Raw genomic sequence first — 6,516 nt, 5'->3', positions numbered from 1 at the left:
TCTACCGTAGCTCGCGGGCCCTGGGTTTGAATCCGGGTTCGAGCCACTGCCCGGGGTTGAACCGGGTTCTTCTCGAGTGCAGTGAGTTGGTGGTGCCGGCCCGGTCACCGATGAGTGGTTTGATGCGTGACGATCTGGATTGAAATCAGTTTGTTGGAATTAAATGTCCCGAGAGATATCTCTTTACACAGAGTCGCTCATGTTTAAGCCGCTTGCTTTTACAGACCTGAGAATATTTGGGCCCCACATTTGGGGCCAAATAAAGTCCCATCAAGTAAATCCACTTGAGGCTGAAACATAGGGCCCAATTAAATTATTTTCTACGAAATGACCAGAACACATCACCTGGGTGACTCTGAGGCCCCATCGTTGGTGATGGGAACGGTGGCTCGTATTCTTCAACAATGGCATGGGGACAGCATGTTCTAACACATCAGTCAATCTCTTAGGATGCGCACACACTGCCTTACGGAGAACTCGCAGGACTGTGTGAGCCCAACGGAGGACGTGTGTGTAGTCGGTGTGGTTTAGCCGCCACCAATACACAGCTACACCTGTCTGGCTACACCTGTCTCCATGCTGCAGTTGACCGTATCCGTGCAGCATGCTTCCATGTATTGTATTGACATTACACATTTCTGGTCATGGCAATCATTTGCTGGGATACATCTTTTTTTTTTTTAGATCTCGTGAGAGCTGTGTTGCTGGGATGATGGCGGTGATATGGGAATGACGTACATGTTCACAAACCTGTCACCGATTTAGCAGACTTGAGAATGCGAAAGCTTCAGAATTGTCAGTTGCTGGTGATTATCATCTGGTTTACCAGTGATTAAAAAAATAAAGTGTCCAAAACCAATATCACTCTCTTCGGTTCGGGATGTCGCACTCGCACGACATCCCGACTTATTGCAAATCTGTGGTCGTTTTAAACTCATTTGGGGATTGTGAAGGTCGCTGAAGAGACGGCGTTACCCGGTCCCGCCGCACAAGTGAGCTGTCGAGCATACCGGGGGGGGGGCGGGGGAGAGTCGGTGTGGCAGTGCCTGTGAATGGGTGTCCGGAGTAATAAAGCTGCGGCAGTGCCATCTGTTAGACATTGGCGCTAATCTTCCCGAGAAGCGATCGTGAGCCAAGAATATCACGAGCAGGGAAATATTTCAAGCAGTTATTTTGTTTTTGTGGAAGTGCTGATGTAAACGATAATAAACAGAGGAGGGAATTAATCATTTTATTTTTTTCCAATCTACCCGTACATTAAAACCCTCTCGGTTGGCAGAGGATTCCCATCCTACAAGCCTGGTTTGGGCCATCTGCACGCAATTTGTATTTAGCTACATTTACTTAATTATAATATCATTTATTTAACTGCTTGAAAGCCCATTAATATTCATCTTCTCTTTTAAAGATTTTAAAAAAAATAGGTTTAGGATAATTTTAAGGTTCAACATTTAGGCCATGCTCTTTGTTTCTTTCGGTAAAGTCACGAAGGTAGAAAAATGAAATCAATATTTATTTAAATATTTCATTTTTCTACCTACGTGACTTAACCGAAAGAACCAAATAGCATGGATTCCTGCAGTCACGAAAGCTTCAAATCAAGATTTAGGCCATGACAATGCACAATGGCTTGCCCTTACGTATGCACGTTGAACTTATTTCGCACCGTACGTAGCCAACCGTGCTAATCGGAGGTGCGGGGGAAGGACAACAAACTAAACACAAAAAGCAGTTTGAAGGAAATGAGTTGTCAATCTAGATGATTTAAAAGTGCATAGCTCCAGTGGCTTCCTAATATCGTAAGAGCGTTCCAGACGGCAGCAGAAGCGCGCCTGAAAGCGCGCGATGCAGTGACCCTCTCTGTTGGATGGCTCGCGAAAAGCCGCTGCGAGGATGGTTTAATGCTCCTTGATGAGCTCAGCAAGGTGTCGAGGTTCGTTTGTGGAAAGACGCTTTGTGTGTAACGCGTGTCAGGTGTCACGGCCAGTGGATCGTGGCGACGTTTATCGCAGATGCCAAGACAGGAGGGCGAGGAAGGGCGGTGCAGCGCCCTCCATAAACGATATCCACCGTCGAGCATCCGCCTCCGCGTACAGGGGTCGAGTGATGCTCACGGCGCAACGCGTTCTCCCTACGCTCGCTCCCCTTAATGGGCACCGGCGCCAAGGGGCTGCGGGCACACGACTTGCGCTGCGTTCAACCGATGTTCTCCTCCCTTGCTCTAATCGCTCACGGTCCCCCTTGCATCAGAGAGTGATTCACCGCAGAGGAGTACAGGCAGCAGAGGAGTACAGGCAGCAGGAATCAAACCGTCGCCTCCCTGGTCGACTGGCTCGGCAGCAATTGCAGCGACCGATGGAGAGCTGGGATCTGAATGAAGATCAAAGTGCCCCGTCGGGTGTGCGGTGGTGGTGCTGCTGCTGGGATCTGAATGAAGATCAAAGTGTCCCGTTGGGTGTGCGGTGGTGGTGCTGCTGTTGGGATCTGAATGAAAATCAAAGTGTCCCGTTTTGTGTGCTGTGGTGCTGCTGCTGGGATCTGAATGAAAATCAAAGTGTCCCGTCGGGTGTGCGGTGGTGGTGGTGGTGGTGCTGCTGCTGCTGGGATCTGAATGAAAATCAAAGTGTCCCGTTTTGTGTGCTGTGGTGCTGCTGCTGGGATCTGAATGAAAATCAAAGTGTCCCGTCGGGTGTGCGGTGGTGCTGCTGCTGCTGGGATCTGAATGAAAATCAAAGTGCCCCGTTGGGTGTGCGGTGGTGGTGCTGCTGCTGGGATCTGAATGAAAATCAAAGTGTCCCGTTGGGTGTGCGGTGGTGGTGCTGCTGCTGGGATCTGAATGAAAATCAAAGTGCCCCGTTGGGTGTGCGGTGGTGGTGCTGCTGCTGGGATCTGAATGAAAATCAAAGTGCCCCGTTGGGTGTGCGGTGGTGCTGCTGGTGCTGGGATCTGAATGAAGATCAAAGTGCCCCGTTGGGTGTGCGGTGGTGGTGCTGCTGCTGGGATCTGAATGAAAATCAAAGTGTCCCGTTGGGTGTGCGGTGGTGGTGCTGCTGCTGGGATCTGAATGAAAATCAAAGTGCCCCGTTGGGTGTGCGGTGGTGGTGCTGCTGCTGGGATCTGAATGAAAATCAAAGTGCCCCGTTGGGTGTGCGGTGGTGGTGCTGCTGCTGGGATCTGAATGAAAATCAAAGTGTCCCGTCGGGTGTGCGGTGGTGGTGGTGGTGGTGCTGCTGCTGCTGGGATCTGAATGAAAATCAAAGTGTCCCGTTTTGTGTGCTGTGGTGCTGCTGCTGGGATCTGAATGAAAATCAAAGTGTCCCGTCGGGTGTGCGGTGGTGCTGCTGCTGCTGGGATCTGAATGAAAATCAAAGTGCCCCGTTGGGTGTGCGGTGGTGGTGCTGCTGCTGGGATCTGAATGAAAATCAAAGTGTCCCGTTGGGTGTGCGGTGGTGGTGCTGCTGCTGGGATCTGAATGAAAATCAAAGTGCCCCGTTGGGTGTGCGGTGGTGGTGCTGCTGCTGGGATCTGAATGAAAATCAAAGTGCCCCGTTGGGTGTGCGGTGGTGCTGCTGGTGCTGGGATCTGAATGAAGATCAAAGTGCCCCGTTGGGTGTGCGGTGGTGGTGCTGCTGCTGGGATCTGAATGAAAATCAAAGTGTCCCGTTGGGTGTGCGGTGGTGGTGCTGCTGCTGGGATCTGAATGAAAATCAAAGTGCCCCGTTGGGTGTGCGGTGGTGGTGCTGCTGCTGGGATCTGAATGAAAATCAAAGTGCCCCGTTGGGTGTGCGGTGGTGGTGCTGCTGCTGGGATCTGAATGAAAATCAAAGTGTCCCGTCGGGTGTGCGGTGGTGGTGGTGCTGCTGCTGGGATCTGAATGAAAATCAAAGTGTCCCGTCGGGTGTGCGGTGGTGCCGCTGCTCTCCGGCAGTGGTGACTGTTCGGTGTTGGATACCAGCCTCTCTGTAGCACCTCCACTCTGCCCTTCAAATCACGAAGTCGTTCATTTTAGCTATGCCAGAGAAAGGTTCTTGGCTGAATCGACCACGATCCCCAGGATTCGAACGTGCTGTATGTTGTCTAACTTCCTTCGCACCGTACGTAGCCAACCGCGCTAATCGGAGCGTGCGGGGGAACTGACCTAGCAACACCCAGCTGGAATACTGAGAAGCCAAATGCAGGAGAGTTGTTTTTTTACGTCTTTAATTAAGCAAACTAACATTCAAATACCTTCAAGAAAGTCAACAGGCCATAATATCAAGATTATTATTTCCCTCTCAGCAAAAAAAAAACATTCATGTATCGTTATTTTAAATCAACCTGTACAATGTAATAAACCTCAATGTCGATGTCGCCGCGATTAAATGTAATCGCGGCTGGGTGAGCGCGCGGACCAATGGGGAGACTGGGAACGAGACCCGAGTTAAGTCGGAGGTTTCTGCGGCCCCTCATCCACACAAACATCGCGACTTTCCTGGAAGAACGATAAACCCAAAATATACAAAATATCGCTCGGTAGACACAACGCTGCCCCTACATGGCCAGATGCGGAGCACAGGCCCCGCGTTCCGCGCTGGGATTGGCACTGTGGCTGAAAACGCTTCCAAAGCAGTGCCCCAATGACAAGGATGCATCTGTACGCGTACGACTGATCATCTTTCATCGATGATTGACATTGAGCCTTTTCCAGAACCCGATCAATGGTACAGGACTCCGTGTAAGTTCATGGTCGGTCGTAGAGAAACCTTCCTCGACCTGGCTTGCTCGCCTGGTTGGTTGGAGCTGCCTTGGGGAAGCCTTCATCCAGCAGTGGCTCGATCGCAACTGATGATGATGATGACACAGTCATAATGAAACGTATATAACAATGACTGATGATGATGACGATGATACAGTAATAATGAAACGTATATAACAATGACATGATGATACAGTAATAAACGTAAATAACAATGATGATGATACAGTAATAATGAAACGTATATAACAATGATGATGATGATACAGTCATAATGAAACGTATATAACAATGACTGATGATGATGATACAGTAATAATGAAACGTATATAACAATGACTGATGATGATACAGTAATAATGAAACGTATATAACAATGACTGATGATGACACAGTAATAATGAAACGTATATAACAATGACTGATGATGATACAGTAATAATGAAACGTATATTACAATGACTGATGATGATACAGTAATAATGAAACGTATATAACAATGATGATGATACAGTAATAATGAAACGTATATAACAATGATGATGATACAGTAATAATGAAACGTATATAACAATGACTGATGATGATACAGTAATAATGAAACGTAAATAATGTTGATGATACAGTCATAATGAAACGTATATAACAATGATGATGATGATACAGTAATAATGAAACGTATATAACAATGATGATGATACAGTAATAATGAAACGTAAATAATGATGATGATACAGTCATAATGAAACGTATATAACAATGATGATGATACAGTAATAATGAAACGTATATAACAATGATGATGATACAGTCATAATGAAACGTATATAACAATGACTGATGATGATACAGTAATAATGAAACGTATATAACAATGATGATGATACAGTAATAATGCAACGTATATAACAATGACTGATGATGATACAGTAATAATGAAACGTAAATGATGATGATGATACAGTCATAATGAAACGTATATAACAATGATGATGATACAGTAATAATGAAACGTATATAACAATGACTGTTGATGATACAGTAATAATGAAACGTATATAACAATGATGATGATACAGTAATAATGAAACGTATATAACAATGATGATGATACAGTAATAATGAAACGTATATAACAATGACTGATGATGATACAGTAATAATCAAACGTATATAACAATGACTGATGATGATACAGTAATAATCAAACGTATATTACAATGACATGATGATGATGATACAGTAATAATGAAACGTAAATAACAATGACTGATGATGATACAGTAATAATGAAACGTAAATAACAATAACTGATAATGATACAGTAATAATGAAACGTAAGTAACAATGACGCAACTTTGGATGTTTGGGTGTCAACAACAATCCTTGACGTCTAAATCTCACAAACCTGTCAACCCCTTATCAATGCCGACCTTATTACAGACCTTATTGGTCAACCCGTGCCCCTTATAAATATCAACGTTCATCCTACAAAGTCCCATCACAAGGGAGAAACACAAACAGATAGACAAAACAAAAGTTGTTGCCCGTCTTGAAACGGATGTATGCCGTATGGACCTGAAAACTCAATTTCCCTGCACAAGAATACCGGGTAAACCGTATGGGTTGACAGCTGTGATATTATTCCGATGGTTTGTCATGGAATTGTCACAGTCTGCTAAGTGTGTAAGCGCGTGGCCGATGGGATTGTGAGACGCCGACACCATGATCTGACGCACGAGACCTCGCCGAGCAGCTGGACAATGAATCTTAGGCACGAT

The sequence above is a fragment of the Petromyzon marinus genome, chromosome 35, assembly GCF_048934315.1.
Source record: "Petromyzon marinus isolate PM22_M1 ecotype Great Lakes invasive population chromosome 35, UKy_Petmar_22M1.pri1.0, whole genome shotgun sequence".
In the NCBI taxonomy this organism is placed as follows: Eukaryota; Metazoa; Chordata; class Hyperoartia; order Petromyzontiformes; family Petromyzontidae; genus Petromyzon; species Petromyzon marinus.
Note: the sequence above shows the minus strand (reverse complement) of the source record.